At 46.5% G+C, this 18,974-nt stretch overlaps 1 protein-coding gene across 1 annotated transcript in view; it reads right to left on the bottom strand.

The window, feature by feature from the left end:
- TRAPPC9 (trafficking protein particle complex subunit 9) overlaps nt 1–18,974 on the bottom strand; it is a 707,343-nt gene that overhangs the window by 434,351 nt on the left and 254,018 nt on the right. The window lies entirely within an intron of this gene.

Here is an 18,974-nt window from a genome sequence, read left to right as displayed (position 1 = left end):
GCTAAGGAGCTAGTACGGGGCCCACCTTCAACATTCCAGGCTGTGACAAGGTCCTTCTCTGGTATCACACAATTAACAGAGCGAGAGACGAGTGAGCAATCCAAAGAATATTTATTTAATCCGATCCAGAATGTCCATCAAATAATCCACCACACAGAGGGTAAAATAGTCCAGGAATGGCATAAATGTCCCGGGGATGAGTCACAATCCTCCAGCAGTCCTTCTCCAGAGAAATCGGGGTTTCTCATAGTCTCTCTGGGATGCTGGCCGCAGCCTCAGCTTTTCCCTCAGAGGATCAATCCTTCTCTCTTGTCGTTCCCAGCCTGACTGACTAATTCTTCAGGTAAGCAGAAAGTTTAGGTGGATCCTAGGCCCCCCTCCCCCAGACATAGGGACAGAAACACTGTCACTGTCACTGGGGGTGATTACCTACAGACAATACAATGTACATACAAGGAATACATAGAATGGACAGTGAATCACGCCTAAAATACGAACCTACACAAAATGATACACAACCCCCATATTCCACCATCACACAGGCTTCTTAGTAGTCGATAATGATGACTGTGTTACTTTCCTAGGAAATCGGGGTTTCTCACAGTCTCTCTGGGGTGCTGGCCGCAGCCTCAGCTTTTCCCTCAGAGGATCAATCTTTCTCTCTTGTCTTTCCCAGCCTGACTGACCAATTCTTCAGGTAAGCAGAAAGTTTAGGTGGATCCCAGGCCCCCCTCCCTCAAACATAGGGACAGAAACACTACAGGGGGTGATTACCTACATACAATACAATGTACACACAAGGAATACACAGAATGGACAGTGAATCACGCCTAAAATACGAACCTACACACAATGATACACAACCCCCATATTCCACCATCACACAGGCTTCTTAGTAGACGATAATGATGGTTGTGTTACCATTCCTGGAGGCGGGAAGAATTTTGTATCGTGAGAGCAACGTTCGCCTAACCTGTGGATGGCGGTCTGCGAATAACCCGCAGTGACAAAAATTATACATATCTAATGCTCTGTTTGTCCTCTGCGTCAAAATACACATGCACGCTCATTGAAGCAGAGCATGCATCTCTTTAGGAGAATATTGCAAGTACATTGTATACCTTAGTGAGATATTGCAGGATGCTAAAATCATCACCTAGGACCGAATAGATGATAACTGTTAAATCAGGGGTGCTCATACCGCTGGGATTCCCCCGACCGCTAAACCCAGGGCTTCTGTCCATACTTATCCCCTGGCACAGTAATGAAGCCAAGAGGGTGGTTCTCAATTCTACGCTGGCTGCTCGACTGCGGCCAGGTGCAGCAGGTTGCACATGCGCCCTGACGCTCCATAAAGAGCCTATGGGAGTGATTAAATTAGCCAAGTACTGCGCTCGGTTATCATCACTCCCGTAGACAATGAGTGAAGAGTTTGGGTGTATGCGCGACTGACAATAAATTAAATAACAGGGCAGGAAGCATGTGCAACTGACAATAAATGGATTAATGGAGCGGGGTGCATGCGCAACGGACAATGAATGTTTACAGGGGTTGGACGCATGCTCAATGGACAATGAATGGATTAACGGGGCAGGGCACATGCGTGACTGACAATGAAATGGATTAATGGGGCAGAGCGCATGCCCGAGTGACAGTTAATGGAGTAATGGGGCTGGATGCGTGTGCAACAAACAATGAATGGATCAACTGAGAAGGGCGCATGCGCAACTGACGATGAATGGATTAACGGGGCAGGGCGCATGCATCACTGACACATAATTAACGGGGCAGGAAGCATGCGCAACTGACAATTAATGGGGCAGGGTGCATGCGCAACTGACAATGAATGGATGAACGGGGCAGGGTGCATGCGAAACTGAAAATGAATGGATTAACGGGGCAGGGTGTATTCACAACTAACAATGGATGGATTAACGGGGTAGGGCGCATGCGCAACTGATGATGAATGGATTAACGGGGTAGGGCGCATGCGCAACTGATGATGAATGGATTAACGGGGTAGGGCGCATGTGCAACTGACTATGAATGGATTAACGGGGCAGGGCACATTCACAACTGATGATGAATGGATTAGCGGGGCAGGGTGCATGCACAACTAACAATGAATGGATTAACGGGGCAGGGTGCATGCGAAACTGAAAATGAATGGATTAACGGGGCAGGGTGTATTCACAACTAACAATGAATGGATTAACGGGGTAGGGCGCATGCGCAACTGATGATGAATGGATTAACGGGGTAGGGCGTATGCGCAACTGATGATGAATGGATTAACGGGGTAGGGCGCATGCGCAACTGAAAATGAATGGATTAACGGGGCAGGGTGTATTCACAACTAACAATGAATGGATTAACGGGGTAGGGCGCATGCGCAACTGATGATGAATGGATTAACGGGGTAGGGCGTATGCGCAACTGATGATGAATGGATTAACGGGGTAGGGCGCATGCGCAACTGACTATGAATGGATTAACGGGGCAGGGTGTATTCACAACTAACAATGAATGGATTAACGGGGTAGGGCGCATGCGCAACTGATGATGAATGGATTAACGGGGTAGGGCGTATGCGCAACTGATGATGAATGGATTAACGGGGTAGGGCGCATGCGCAACTGAAAATGAATGGATTAACGGGGCAGGGTGTATTCACAACTAACAATGAATGGATTAACGGGGTAGGGCGCATGCGCAACTGATGATGAATGGATTAACGGGGTAGGGCGTATGCGCAACTGATGATGAATGGATTAACGGGGTAGGGCGCATGCGCAACTGACTATGAATGGATTAACGGGGCAGGGCACATTCACAACTGATGATGAATGGATTAGCGGGGCAGGGTGCATGCACAACTAATAATGAATGGATTAACGGGGCAGGGTGGATGCACAACTAACAATGAATGGATTAACGGGGCAGGGAGCATGCACAACTAACAATGAATGGATTAACAGGGCAGGGCGCATGCGCAACTGATAATGAGTGGATTAACGGAGCAGGGTGCAAGCGCAACGGACAATGAATGGATTAACGAAGCTGGGTGCAAGCGCAACGGACAATGAATGGATTAATGGCGCAGGAAGCATGCGCAACTGACAATTAATGGATTAATGGGGCAGGGTGCATGCGCAACTGACGATGAATGTATTAACGGGGCAGGGTGCATGCGAAACTGACAATGAATGGATTAACGGGGCAGGGTGTATTCACAACTAACAATGAATGGATTAACGGGGTAGGGCGCATGCGCAACTGATGATGAATGGATTAACGGGGTAGGGCGCATGCGCAACTGATGATGAATGGATTAACGGGGTAGGGCGCATGCGCAACTGACTATGAATGGATTAACGGGGCAGGGCACATTCACAACTGATGATGAATGGATTAACGGGGCAGGGCACATTCACAACTGATGATGAATGGATTAGCGGGGCAGGGTGCATGCACAACTAACAATGAATGGATTAACGGGGCAGGGTGCTTGCACAACTAACAATGAAATGGATTAACGGGGCAGGGTGCATGCACAACTAACAATGAATGGATTAACGTGGCAGGGCGCATGCGCAACTGATGATGAATGGATTAACGGAGCAGGGTGCATGCGCAACTGATGATGAATGGATTAACGGAGCAGGGTGCAAGCGCAACGGACAATGAATGGCTTAACGGGGAAGGGCGCATGTGCAACGGACGATTAATGGATTGATGGGGCAGGGTGTATGCACAACTGATGATGAATGGATTAACTGGGCAGGGTGCATGCGCAACGGAGAATAAACATTTAAAGGGGCTGGATGCATGTGCAATGGACAATGAATGGATTAGCGGGGTAGTTTTTATGCTTTACTATAGGATTATAAATCCTAGCACGGTGTGAATCCTGCCTAACCTATATAGGAAGAAGATAATTTTGTTAAAAATGAGGGAAGGAAGCTGAGAATGAAGCCCACGATAACCACCCATGTTTATGGTCTCTGGGGTCTCACTGTTAGCCCCGTGTTGGGCCGATACCCCTGTCTTTGCTTGTCCTTGATACTTTCTAATTTCAGATTTCTAGAACTTTCTGTAAACCTCTTGAATCAGAGGAGGATGTCACAGAAGACACGAGTGGCAGTGACGGAGAGGACTTCATGTCATTGAGAGCTGCGCACAGAATCGTTTTTGAACAATAGATGATTAATTTTTACATTACCTCGTAACGAGAGCGGGAAAAAAAAAGGTAAAATTAGCGGCATAAAAAAAGAGAATACATATTATAATTACTACTCTCCGCCATTATCACAATATACAATCACACGGAGATGATCTGAACGAGCGCTGAATAACAAGCATTGCAGAAGACTCCAGCGGTGCGGACTGGTGCACGGGAGCTGACACTCTAGTAATGAACTGGGCCTCGGCTTACACGAGAGCTGACACTCCAGTAATGAACTGGGCCTCGGCTTACACGGGAGCTGACACTCCAGTAATGAACTGGGCCTCGGTTTACACGGGAGCTGACACTCCAGTAATGAACTGGGCCTCGGCTTACACGGGAGCTTACACTGCAGTAATGAACAGGGCCTCGACTTACACGGGAGCCTACACTCCAGTAATGAACTGGGCCTCGGCTTACACGAAAGCTGACACTCCAGTAACGAACTGGGCCTCGGCTTACACGGCAGCTGACACTCCAGTAATGAACAGGGCCTCGGCTTACACGGGAGCCTACACTCCAGTAATGAACTGGGCCTCGGCTAACACGGGAGCCTACAATCCAGTAATGAACTGAGCCTCGGCTTACACGGGAGCCTACACTCCAGTAATGAACAGGGCCTCGGCTTACACGAAAGCTGACACTCCAGTAATGAACTGGGCCTCGGCTTACACGGGAGCTTACACTCCAGTAATGAACAGGGCCTCGGCTTACACGGGAGCCTACACTCCAGTAATGAACTGGGCCTCGGCTTACACGGGAGCTGACACTCCAGTAATGAACTGGGCCTCGGCTTACACGAAAGCTGACACTCCAGTAATGAACTGGGCCTCGGCTTACACGGGAGCTTACACTCCAGTAATGAACAGGGCCTCGGCTTACACGGGAGCCTACACTCCAGTAATGAACTGGGCCTCGGCTTACACGGGAGCTTACACTCCAGTAATGAACTGGGCCTCGGCTAACACGGGAGCCTACACTCCAGTAATGAACTGGGCCTCGGCTTACACGGGAGCCTACACTCCAGTAATGAACAGGGCCTCGGCTTACACGGGAGCTTACACTCCAGTAATAAACTGGGCTTCGGCTTACACGGGAGCTTACACTCCAGTAATAAACTGGGCTTCGGCTTACACGGGAGCTTACACTCCAGTAATAAACTGGGCCTCGGCTAACACGGGAGCTGACACTCTAGTAATGAACTGGGCCTCGGCTTACACGGGAGCTGACACTCCAGTAATGAACTGGGCCTCGGCTTACACGGGAGCTGACACTCTAGTAATGAACTGGGCCTCGGCTTACACGGGAGCTGACACTCCAGTAATGAACTGGGCCTCGGCTTACACGGGAGCTGACACTCTAGTAATGAACTGGGCCTCGGCTTACACGGGAGGTGACACTCCAGTAATGAACTGGGCCTCGGCTTACACGAAAGCTGACACTCCAGTAACGAACTGGGCCTCGGCTTACACGGCAGCTGACACTCCAGTAATGAACAGGGCCTCGGCTTAAACTCCAGTAATGAACAGGGCCTCGGCTTACACGGGAGCTGACACTCCAGTAATGAACTGGGCCTCGGCTTACACGGGAGCTTACACTCCAGTAATGAACTGGGCCTCGGCTTACACGGGAGCTGACACTCCAGTAATGAACAGGGCCTCGGCTTACACGGGAGCTGACACTCTAGTAATGAACTGGGCCTCGGCTTACACGGGAGCTGACACTCTAGTAATGAACTGGGCCTCGGCTTACACGGGAGCTGACACTCCAGTAATGAACAGGGCCTCGGCTTACACGGGAGCTGACACTCCAGTAATGAACAGGGCCTCGGCTTACACGGGAGCTTACACTCCAGTAATGAACAGGGCCTCGGCTTACATGGGAGCCTACACTCCAGTAATGAACTGGGCCTCGGATTACACGGGAGCCTACACTCCAGTAATGAACTGGGCCTCGGCTAACACGGGAGCCTAGACTCCAGTAATGAACTGGGCCTCGGCTTACACGGGAGCCTACACTCCAGTATGGAACAGGGCCTCGGCTTACACGGGAGCTTACACTCCAGTAATAAACTGGGCTTCGGCTTACACGGGGAGCTTACACTCCAGTAATAAACTGGGCCTCAGCTAACACGGGAGCTTACACTCCAGTAATGAACTGGGTCTCGCCTTACACGGGAGCTGACACTCCAGTAATGAACAGGGCCTCGGCTTTCACGGGAGCTTACACTCCAATAATGAACTGGGCCTCGGCTTACACGGGAGCTGACACTCCAGTAATGAACTGAGCCTCAGCTTACACGGGAGCTTACACTCCAGTAATGAACAGGGCCTCGGCTTAAACTCCAGTAATGAACAGGGCCTCGGCTTACACGGGAGCTTACACTCCAGTAATGAACAGGGCCTCGGCTTACACGGAGCTTACACTCCAGTAATGAACTGGGCCTTGGCTTACACGGGAGCTGACACTCCAGTAATGAACTGGGGCCTCAGCTTACACGGGAGCTCACACTCCAGTAATGAACAGGGTCTCGGCTTAAACTCCAGTAATGAACAGGGTCTCGGCTTACATGGGAGCTTACACTCCAGTAATGAACTGGGCCTCGGCTTACATGGGAGCTTACACTCCAGTAATGAACAGGGCCTCGGCTTACACGGGAGCTTACACTCCAGTAATGAACTGGCCTCGGCTTACATGGGAGCTTACACTCCAGTAATGAACTGGGCCTCGGCTTACACGGGAGCTGACACTCCAGTAATGAACTGGGCCTCGGCTTATTCGTCTCTCCAGATGTGTGATTTACTACATACTCATAATCCTGACATATCTGCGTCTACTATGTTACTGTGCAGATACCAGAAAGGAGCACAAGTTTCAGACTATGTTTGCCTCATTAAACTTGATGGCTCTGTCCGGTGTACGTCTGATTTCATTTTTTCAGGACTCTAGAGGGAACACAGATAAGCTCACTGAGTGATCAAACAACAGCTGCCTATAGAAGTCTATGGGGAAGGGAGGAGAGGTTGGAGTAAAATGAAAGAGAGAGGTAGACAAATCCAGATGGTATGCCTACATTCTAGTAAGTGTTTTATCTCCCCTCAGTACTGGATTCACAGCTACAATGCTCAGTACTGCTACTTCTGCAAAGTGTTTTATCTCACCACAGATCGGGATTCACAGCTACAATTCACAGTACTGTTGTATTATTTGCTGGAACCACAGCTGCAATGCTCAGTACTACTGCGCTGCAAAGTGCCTTATCTCACCCCAGTGCTGGAACCACAGCTGCAATGCTCAGTACTACTACGCTGCAGAGTGCCTTATCTCACCCCAGTGCTGGAACCACAGCTGCAATGCTCAGTACTACTGTGCTGTTTCATCTCATCCCATTGCTGGATTTACAGCCACAATGCTCAGTACCATTCTTCTGAAAAGTGCTTTATCTCCCCCTAGTGCTGGATGCACAGCTACAATGCTTAGCACTGCTAATTCTGAAACATGTTTTCTCTCACCCCAAATCTGGATTTATAACTACAATGCTCAGTGCAGCTGTTTTAAGTCCTCCATGCTTATGCTTCTGAAAAGTGCTTTATCTCCCCCTAGTGCTGGATGCAGAGCTACAATGCTCAGTACTTCTACTTATGCGAAGTGTTTTCTCTCACCCCAGAGCAGGTTTTACAGCTACAATTCACAGTACTGTGGAATCATCTCTTCCATGCTACTGCTTATAGTAAGTGTTTTATCTCACCACAAATCTGGATTCACACCTACACTGCTCAATACTACCAGAAACAGTCATCCATGTTGCTGCTTTTGGTAAATGGTTTTATCTCACTTCCCAGAGCTGGATTCACAGCTACAAAGTAAAATACTGATATATAATGTCCTTCTAGGCAAGGAGGAATTGCTCTATATGTATGGGCGTCTCGCCCAGCCAGCCAGCTTTTCTGTTTTGAACAGAATATCCACAATATGTGAGTGAAAATGGATGTTCTGATTTAACTGAATATTCCAAGTCATTGCAGCAAGTGGAAATTGACTTATAGGATTGCTCCTTCCAATAGGTAGCACCGTATACCCTGCTCTTTTTTCTGTGTAGAGGCTGTGTACAGGAGTAGAGTTGAGCGGACTTCCAATAATCCGCCGCGGGTTGAAAAAGAAGTCCGTATCCGATCCAGACCTATATAAGTTAATGGGGAGCGGATCCGGGGAAGAGAGAGGAGAGAGGAGAGAGAGAGAGGAAGAGAGAGAGAGAAGAGAAGAGAGAGAAGAGAAGAAGAGAGAGAAGAGAGAGAGAGAAGAGAGAGAGAGAGAAGAGAGAGAGAGAAGAGAGAGAGAGAAGAGAGAAAGAGAGAGAGAAGAGAGAGAGATGAGAAGAGAGAGAAGAGAGAAGAGAGAGAAGAGAGAGAGAGAAGAGAGAGAGAGAAGAGAGAGAAGAGAGAGAGAGAAGAGAGAGAGAGAGAGAAGAGAGAGAAGAGAGAGAAGAGAGAGAAGATAAGAGAGAGAAGAGAGAGAAGAGAAGAGAGAGAAGAGAGAGAAGAGAGAGAGAGAAGAGAGAGAAGAGAGAGAAGAGAGAGAAGAGAGAGAAGAGAGAGAAGAGAAGAGAGAGAAGAGAGAGAAGAGAGAGAAGAGAGAGAGAAGAGAGAGAAGAGAGAGAGAAGAGAGAGAGAAGAGAGACAGAAGAGAGAGAAGTGAGGAGAGAGAAGAGAAGAAAGAGAAGAGAGAGAGAAGAGAGAGAAGAGAGAGAAGAGAGAGAGAAGAGAGAGAGAGTAGAAAGAGAGAAAGAAAGAGAAAGAAGAGAAAGAGAGAGAGAGAGAGAGAGATAATCCCGAATCCGGATCGTGCAGACGGATACCCGGGTCGGACCCAGATCGGACGCTGAAACCGCGCGGATCCGGATTTTTTAACTTCGGGTCCGCTCAACACTATACAGGAGACATCGTAGCACCTGGATTCCACCCACTAGCTTAGAGACAACTGAAAATTATGAATAAGTCTTTACAGGGGTGAAAGTGTTGAAATGCAAGATAGGAGTCATATAAAAAAAAAAAGGTAGTCTTGTGATTTTAATTAGTAGGATTAGTCACACCTGTTTCTAGAAGCTTCTAGCAGCTTCTGTACATCTATGTAAACCAGCCAGTGCGAGCGAGGTACTGAAGTGAAGTAAAGTGCTGAATTGCAGATAAGTGCATAGTTTCAACACAATTACATAGTTTGACACAAGAACATAGTTTGAATTTATCCTTAGACGTTTCCCATTGGGTTTTTTTCTCTTTGTTTTTCTACTTTACTGTTTATCCCCATTTAATAGGTGCTCCATGGACAATGCTACCAGGTGTGTATCTTGTCAGATGTATGCATGCCTTGAGCAGCCGTTCGAGGGTGACTATGTCTGCACTCGATGCAAGCATGTTGCATGTTTGGAAGCCAAGGTAACTGATCTAAATACGCAGCTTGCAACACTAAGGGGGCATTGCAAACCTGGAGAGGAGTTTAGAGCTCACTGAGCTTTCTCTGGCTGGGGCCAGTGATATGGAGGAGGGTGGAGGTGGGGAAGGTCAGGACCCAGAGGTAGGTAGCTGGGTAACAGGTAGAAGAAGAGGTAGGGGGAAAAAGTGTCAGGGAGCCTAGTCCTGACCTGGCACAACCTAGTAAATATGCCTGTTTGGCTGATATTAGGAATGAAGGGCCTGGACTAGGGTCACTACAGCAGGACGTTGCTTCTAGCAACCAGGAAAACAACTGCTGTAGGAAGGAGGGAAATAGGAGTGCAGCAAAGCCCAGACAGATGTTGGTGGTAGGGGACTGTATAATTAGGCGGACAGATAGGGTCATCTGTCGCCGAAACCGTGAATGCCGAACAGTGTGTTGTCTGCCGGGTGCGGCATATTGTGGATCGGATAGACAGATTGCTGGGTGGGGCTGGGGAAAACCCAGCGTGCATGGTGCACATTGGTACTAATGACAAAGTTAGAGGCAGGTGGAAGATCCTTAAAAATGATTACAGGGAACTAGGAGAGAAGCTGAAGTCCAGGACCTCCAAGGTGGTGTTTTCAGAAATACTACCGTGCCACGAGCGTCACTGGAAAGACAGCGGGAGCTTAGGGAGATAAATATGTGGCTTAGAAATTGGTGCAGGAAGGAAGGGTTCGGGTTCATGGAGAACTGGGCAGACTTCTTAGTCGGCTACAGGCTCTACAGTAGGGACGGGCTGCACCTCAATGGGGAAGCTGCAGCTGTGCTGGGGGAGAAAATGGTCAGACGGATGGAGGAGCTTTTAAACTAGGATCGGGGTGGGGGGGGGGGGGGGGGGGGGGGGAGGGAGGGTAGTGGAGCAAAAAAGGGGATAGATAGAGCAGATAGAGACAGTGAGACGGTAGGGGTCAATGAAGGATTAGGGGGGGATGGGACATACAAGAATGTAGGGAGGCTAGGAGTAATAAAGGTGTTAATAGGATTAAATGTCTACTGGCAAATGCAAGAAGTCTTGCAAACAAAATGAATTAATGAAGACTCTTATGTCAACCATGGGTTATGATGTGGTGGGCATTACGGAAACCTGGCTGGATGAAAGCCATGACTGGGTGACAAACATACAGGGTTATAGTACATTTAGGAAGGACAGGAAAGGCCAAAAAGGTGGTGGGGTGTGTATATTTATCAAATCTAACCTAAAACCTGTGTTGAATGATGACATTGGGGGGAACTGCAACAATGTAGAGTCAGTATGGGTAAATGTACATGGGGAGGGGAATAATGGAAAAATGCTAATTGGAGTTTGCTATAAGCCTCCTAACATACCTGAACAAATAGAGGGTGAAATGCTGGAACAAATTGAAAAGGCAGCTAATAATAATAATCGGGTTCTTATTATGGGGGATTTCAACTATCCAGACATACAGTGGGACATAGAATCTCCTGGTTGTGCTAAAAGCTGTAAGTTCTTATCTACCATTCAAGACCATTTCCTCTCTCAGATGGTAGATGAACCGACCAGGGGAGATAATTTGCTAGATCTGGTCCTGTCAAATAGACCGGATGCAATTTCAGATCTGCAGATCCGGGAGCACTTGGGCACCAGCGATCATAATATGGTAAGCTTCAACATAATATTCAATAGAACAATTCAAAGGGGAAAAGCTAAAACCTGGAATTTTAGGAAAGCTGATTTCAACAAATTAAGGGAAGAGCTTAAATGTGTAGATTGGGACAAAGTCATGTTAACTGGGGATACCGAACATAAATGGGGTAAGTTTAAGGATATACTGCTAGAGTCCTGTAAAAAACGTATACCCTCTGGTAATAAAATGTCCCGGAATAAAAAGAAACCACTATGGATAAATAAGACTGTACAAAGTATAATAAAACAAAAACAAAGGGCATTTAAAATCTTAAGGCTGAGAATACAGAAATAGCATTGCAGGAGTATAAAGATATCAATAGGAAATGTAAAAAAGAAATCAAACAAGCAAAATTAGCTACTGAAACAAAAATCGCCAATGACATTAAAATAAATCCCAAAATCTTTTATAAATACATTAATGCCAAAAGGAAAACAAAGGATAGTATCGGCCCCCTAAAATATAATAACAAGTTAGTTTATAGAGGACAAACAAAAGACTGAGATATTAAATAGGCATTTCTCATCTGTATTCACCAAGGAACTGACTGTACCAGGGATCATTCAACAAGTGAAAAATCAAAGTCCACCAGCTGATATAATTAATTTAACACAAGATGAAGTACGCCTACGTCTGAGTAAATTAAACATTGACAAATCCCCAGGGCCAGATGGCATTCATCCACGAATATTGAGGGAATTGAGCTCCGTAATCGACAGACCGCTGTATCTCATCTTTTTAGACTCACTTGTAACAGGGTTGGTGCCTCAGGATTGGAGGATTGCTGATGTGGTACCGATATTTAAGAAAGGTAAGACGATAGATCCAGGCAACTACCGTCCAGTAAGCCTGACATCAGTAGTATGCAAAGTTTTTGAGGGCATTTTAAGGGATGACATGCAAAAATATATTGCAGAAAATAATATGATAACTGATAAACAGCATGGATTCATGAAAGATAAGTCGTGTCTAACCAACCTGTTGGGGTTCTATGAGGGGGTAAGTGCAAACCTAGATATTGGTAATGCAGCTGATGGGATTTATTTGGACTTTGCAAAGGCATTTGATACTGTACCACATAATAGCCTTATACTAAAGCTCCAGAAGCAAGGACTAGGGCAAACTATATGCAACTGGGTAAGGAATTGGCTAAAAGATAGGAAACAAAGAGTAGTCATAAATGGTACATTCTCTAAATGGGCTGTAGTCAGCAGTGGGGACCGCAGGGATCTGTGCTGGGAGCAGTGGGGCCGCAGGGATCTGTACTGGGAGCAGTGGGGGCCGCAGGATCTGTGCTTGGACCGATTCTTTTTACTCTCTTTATTAATGACCTTGCGGATGGGATTGATAGTACAGTGTCAGTCTTTGCCGATGACACCAAACTATGTAGGATATTAAAAACTGACCTGGATAGTACAATATTACAAAAAGATCTGGATAAGATGTCAGAATGGGCAGATACTTGGCAAATGAGATTTAATGTTGATAAATGTAAAGTAATGCACCTAGGACGGAGTAATCCTATAGCTGCGTATACATTAAATGGAAGTAAACTCGGGACTACAGAACAGGAGAAGGACTTGGGTATTCTCATTACAAATAAGCTGAGCAGCAGCACTCAATGTCAAGCAGCAGCTGCTAAAGCAAACAAGATTTTAGGGTGTATAAAAAGAGAGATTAGATCCCGTGATCCCAACGTATTGTTACCCCTCTATAAATCACTTGTAAGGCCACATCTGGAATATGGGATCCAGTTTTGGGCTCCACATTTTAAAAAGGACATTCAGAAGTTAGAGTAAGTTCAAAGGCGGGCAACTAGACTATTACAAGGAATGGAAGGCCTCCCGTATGATGAGTAATGGAGGCCGCCCGTATGATGAGGAATGGAGGCTGCCCATATGATGACAGGTTGAAAAAGTTAGATATGTTTAGCTTAGAAAAAAGACGTCTCAGAGGAGATCTCATTTATATGTATAAATACATGTGTGGTCAATATAAAGGACTGGCACATGACTTATTCCTTCCAAAGACAATACTAAGGACCAGGGGCACTCACTGCGAGTGGAAGAAAAGCGATTCCGACAGCTAAATAGGAAAGGGTTCTTTACAGTTAGAGCGGTCAGACTGTGGAATGCCGACCACAAGAGGTAGTAATGGCAGATACTATAACAGCTTTTATATCAGGGCTGGATGATTTCCTCAGTACACAAAACATTGTTGGTTATAAATGACTTAGTGACTAAATGTAGAACTGGTGGAGGAAGGGGGAACTAGATGGACCTAGGTCTTTTTTCAACCTAAGTAACTATGTAACTATGTAACTATGTAATTATCAGCCAGACATTAAAACTGGAAAATCCCTTTAAATTTCAAACTCATACTATTTATGCTAACAACAAAAGCCAATAAGTGCCGATATGATGGGGCACATAGACAAAAATCATTTTGTTGTGCAATTATACTTTAAACCTGCTGGGGGCGCTGCTCATAATAACAGATAACTAAGACTACTGCTTGTTAGGATTAAGGATAACACAGACACCGGCGACTCCGTCCTTATTTTACACCATGAATTGGCTCTTCTGCGGGCGCTCCAGATAAAGGCGACTGTTTAAGGAGAGTGACCTTTGCGTCGGCTGACATGATGAGATGTCGCCTTCCTATAACATCACCGCTGACACTTTCACCTCCTCATTGTAAAGCTCTTCTATTTTTACTGCTACAGCAAGCAGTAGAATTGCTCTTAATAGATTAATGCCGGAGCTCAATTGCTCAATGTAAAGGTTATTAAAAGAGGAGGGAAATAAAACCGGGATTTACCATCTAAATATCTATTATGAGGTGGCAGGAGAATCCACAACGTGACCCCATGTATGACCGGTATACACAGGTGTACACAGGCACCTTACAGCACATACAAGAATATCAACCAGCACTGAAAAGGTTAAGGCTACAAGCGTTCTCTGATCCTGGACGTTCTGTATTATCCAATCACTACAAACACTGGAAGAAACCGCACCCCAAAGCACCCAGCTAGATCATGACGTACTATGTTATGGTATTATACTCCAGAGCTGCACTCACTATTCTGCTGGTGCAGTCACTGTGTACATACATTATATTACTGATCCTGAGTTACATTCTGTATTATACCCCAGAGCTGAACTCACTATTCTGCTGGTGCAGTCACTGTGTAGATACATTACATTACTGATCCTGAGTTACCTCCTGTATTATACTCCAGAGCTGCACTCACTATTCTGCTGGTGCAGTCACTGTGTGCATACATTATATTACTGATCCTGAGTTACCTCCTGTATTATACTCCAGAGCTGCACTCACTATTCTGCTGGTGCAGTCACTGTGTGCATACATTACATTACTGATCCTGAGTTACCTCCTGTATTATACTCCAGAGCTGCACTCACTATTCTGCTGGTGCAGTCACTGTGTGCATACATTACATTACTGATCCTGAGTTACCTGCTGTATTATACTCCAGAGCTGCACTCACTATTCTGCTGGTGCAGTCACTGTGTACATACATTACTGATCCTGAGTTACCTCCTGTATTATACTCCAGAGCTGCACTCACTATTCTGCTGGTGCAGTCACTGTGTGCATACATTATATTACTGATCCTGAGTTACCTCCTGTATTATACTCCAGAGCTGCACTCACTATTCTGCTGGTGCAGTCACTGTGTGCATACATTATATTACTGATCCTGAGTTACCTCCTGTATTATACTCCAGAGCTGCACTCACTATTCTGCTGGTGCAGTCACTGTGTGCATACATTATATTACTGATCCTGAGTTACCTCCTGTATTATACTCCAGAGCTGCACTCACTATTCTGCTGGTGCAGTCACTGTGTGCATACATTACATTACTGATCCTGAGCTACCTCCTGTATTATACTCCAGAGCTGCACTCACTATTCTGCTGGTGCAGTCACTGTGTGCATACATTATATTACTGATCCTGAGTTACCTCCTGTATTATACTCCAGAGCTGCACTCACTATTCCGCTGGTGCAGTCACTGTGTACATACATTACATTGCTGATCCTGAGTTACCTCCTGTATTATACTCCAGAGCTGCACTCACTATTCTGCTGGTGCAGTCACTGTGTACATACATTACTGATCCTGAGTTACGTCCTGTATTATACTCCAGAGCTGCACTCACTATTCCGCTGGTGCAGTCACTGTGTACATACATTACATTACTGATCCTGAGTTACATCCTGTATTATACACCAGAGCTGCACTCACTATTCTGCTGGTGCAGTCACTGTGTGCATACATTACATTACTGATCCTGAGTTACCTCCTGTATTATACTCCAGAGCTGCACTCACTATTCTGCTGGAGCAGTCACTGTGTACATACATTACATTACTGATCCTGAGTTACGTCCTGTATTATACTCCAGAGCTGCACTCACTATTCTGCTGGTACAGTCACTGTGTACAAACATTACATTACTGATCCTGAGTTACCTCCTGTATTATCCTCCAGAGCTGCACTCACTATTCTGCTGGTGCAGTCACTGTGTACATACATTACATTACTGATCCTGAGTTACCTCCTGTATTATCCTCCAGAGCTGCACTCACTATTCTGCTGGTGCAGTCACTGTGTACATACATTACTGATCCTGAGTTACCTCCTGTATTATACTCCAGAGCTGCACTCACTATTCTGCTGGTGCAGTCACTGTGTGCATACATTATATTACTGATCCTGAGTTACCTCCTGTATTATACTCCAGAGCTGCACTCACTATTCCGCTGGTGCAGTCACTGTGTACATACATTACATTGCTGATCCTGAGTTACCTCCTGTATTATACTCCAGAGCTGCACTCACTATTCTGCTGGTGCAGTCACTGTGTACATACATTACTGATCCTGAGTTACGTCCTGTATTATACTCCAGAGCTGCACTCACTATTCTGCTGCTGCAGTCACTGTGTACATACATTATATTACTGATCCTGAGTTACACCATGTATTATACTCCAGAGCTACACTCACTATTCCGCTGGTGCAGTCACTGTGTGCATACATTACATTACTGATCCTGAGTTACATCCTGTATTATACACCAGAGCTGCACTCACTATTCTGCTGGTGCAGTCACTGTGTGCATACATTACATTACTGATCCTGAGTTACCTCTGTATTATACTCCAAAGCTGCACTCACTATTCCGCTGGTGCAGTCACTGTGTACATACATTACATTACTGATCCTGAGTTACATCCTGTATTATACACCAGAGCTGCACTCACTATTCTGCTGGTGCAGTCACTGTGTGCATACATTACATTACTGATCCTGAGTTACCTCCTGTATTATACTCCAGAGCTGCACTCACTATTCTGCTGGTACAGTCACTGTGTACAAACATTACATTACTGATCCTGAGTTACCTCCTGTATTATCCTCCAGAGCTGCACTCACTATTCTGCTGGTGCAGTCACTGTGTACATACATTACATTACTGATCCTGAGTTACCTCCTGTATTATACTCCAGAGCTGCACTCACTATTCTGCTGGTGCAGTCACTGTGTACATACATTACTGATCCTGAGTTACCTCCTGTATTATACTCCAGAGCTGCACTCACTATTCTGCTGGTGCAGTCACTGTGTACATACATTACATTACTGATCCTGAGTTACCTCCTGTATTATACTCCAGAGCTGTACTCACTATTCTGCTGGTGCAGTCACTGAAGCCCATCTCCCAGGAGCTGTTTATGGGCTGCAGGTTCACAGCCTAATTTCCCAATGTTTACCCTCTTCCAGAGCCGCCCGTGTATGCCCTCATCTCCAGCACTGCGCCCGTATTATAGAGCCGTGTACAGATTGTGCTGTTTACATTACGCACTCGATGACTACACACAGATGGCGGCAATTATATGATATTGGGCCATTAATGCAACAGCGACACCGAAAACTGCAAACAATGAGCATCGAGACAGAAAGTCAACTGCTCCTATAAAGCTACACTTAGGGTTCAATTCCCCCGATAGCGCTGCGCTCCGCTGTCAGTGAATGGAAACATTACATTCAGGGATTCAAAAAGAAACAAAAAATGTTCAGCCCTGTTCACAGTTATAGGGACTGACCAGTATAACCAGTGCTAGGACTCTGCCCTCTATAACCAGTGTCACTACTCTGCCCTCTATAACCAGTGCCAGGACTCTGCCCTCTATAACCAGTGCCAGGACTCTGCCCTCTATAACCAGTGCCAGGACTCTGCCCTCTATAACCAGTGCCAGGACTCTGCCCTCTATAACCAGTGCCAGGACTCTGCCCTCTATAACCAGTGCCAGGACTCTGCCCTCTATAACCAGTGTCAGGACTCTGCCCTCTATAACCAGTGCCAGGACTCTGCCCTCTATAACCAGTGTCAGGACTCTGCCCTCTATAACCAGTGCCAGTACTCTGCCCTCTATAACCAGTGCCAGTACTCTGCCCTCTATAACCAGTGCCAGAACTTTGCCCTCTATAACCAGTGCCAGGATTCTGCCCTCTATAACCAGTGCCAGTACTCTGCCCTCTATAACCAGTGCCAGTACTCTGCCCTCTATAACCAGTGCCAGTACTCTGCCCTCTATAACCAGTGCCAGCACTTTGCCCTCTATAACCAGTGTCAGGATTCTGCCCTCTTTAACCAGTGACAGAACTTTGCCCTCTATAACCAGTGCCAGAATCTGCCCTCTATAACCAGTGCCAGTACTCTGCCCTCTATAACCAGTGCCAGCACTTTGCCCTCTATAACCAGTGTCAGGATTCTGCCCTCTATAACCAGTGACAGAACTCTGCCCTCTATAACCAGTGCCAGAATCTGCCCTCTATAACCAGTGACAGGACTCTGCCCTCTATAACCAGTGTCAGACCTCTGCCCTCTATAACGAATGCCAGGACTCTGCCCTCTACAACCAATGCCAGGACTCTGCCCTCTACAACCAGTGTCAGGACTCTGCCCTCTACAACGAGTGTCAGCCTCTGCCCTCTATAACCAGTGCTAGGACTCTGCCCTCCACAACAGGTGTCAGACTCTGTCCTCTATAACCAGTGCTAGGACTCTGCCTGCCCTCCACAACAAGTGTCAGCCTCTGCCCTCTATAACCAGTGCCAGGACTCTGCCCTCTATAACCAGTGTCAGGCCTCTGCCCTCTATAACCAATGCCAGGACTCTGCCCTCTACAACCAGTGTCAGAACTCTGCCCTCTACAACCAGTGTCAGCCTCTGCCCTCTATAACCAGTGCTAGGACTCTGCCCTCTATAACCAGTGCCAGGACTCTGCCCTCTATAACCAGTGCCAGGACTCTGCCCTCTATAACCAGTGCTAGAACTCTGCCCTCTATAACCAGTTTCAGACTCTGCCCTCTATAACCAATACCAGGACCCTGCCCTCTATAACCAGTGCCAGGACTCTGCCCTCTATAACCAGTGCCAGACCTCTGCCCTCTATAACCAGTGCCAGTACTCTGCCCTCTATAACCAGTGTCAGCCTCTGCCCTCTATAACCAGTGCCAGCACTCTGCCCTTTATATCCAGTGTCAGTACTCTGCCCTCTATAACCAGTGCCAGGACTCTGCCCTCTA

Source organism: Anomaloglossus baeobatrachus, chromosome 6 (genome assembly GCF_048569485.1).
Source record: "Anomaloglossus baeobatrachus isolate aAnoBae1 chromosome 6, aAnoBae1.hap1, whole genome shotgun sequence".
NCBI classification, from domain to species: Eukaryota; Metazoa; Chordata; class Amphibia; order Anura; family Aromobatidae; genus Anomaloglossus; species Anomaloglossus baeobatrachus.
Note: the sequence above shows the minus strand (reverse complement) of the source record. Positions and strands in the feature narration are given on the sequence as shown.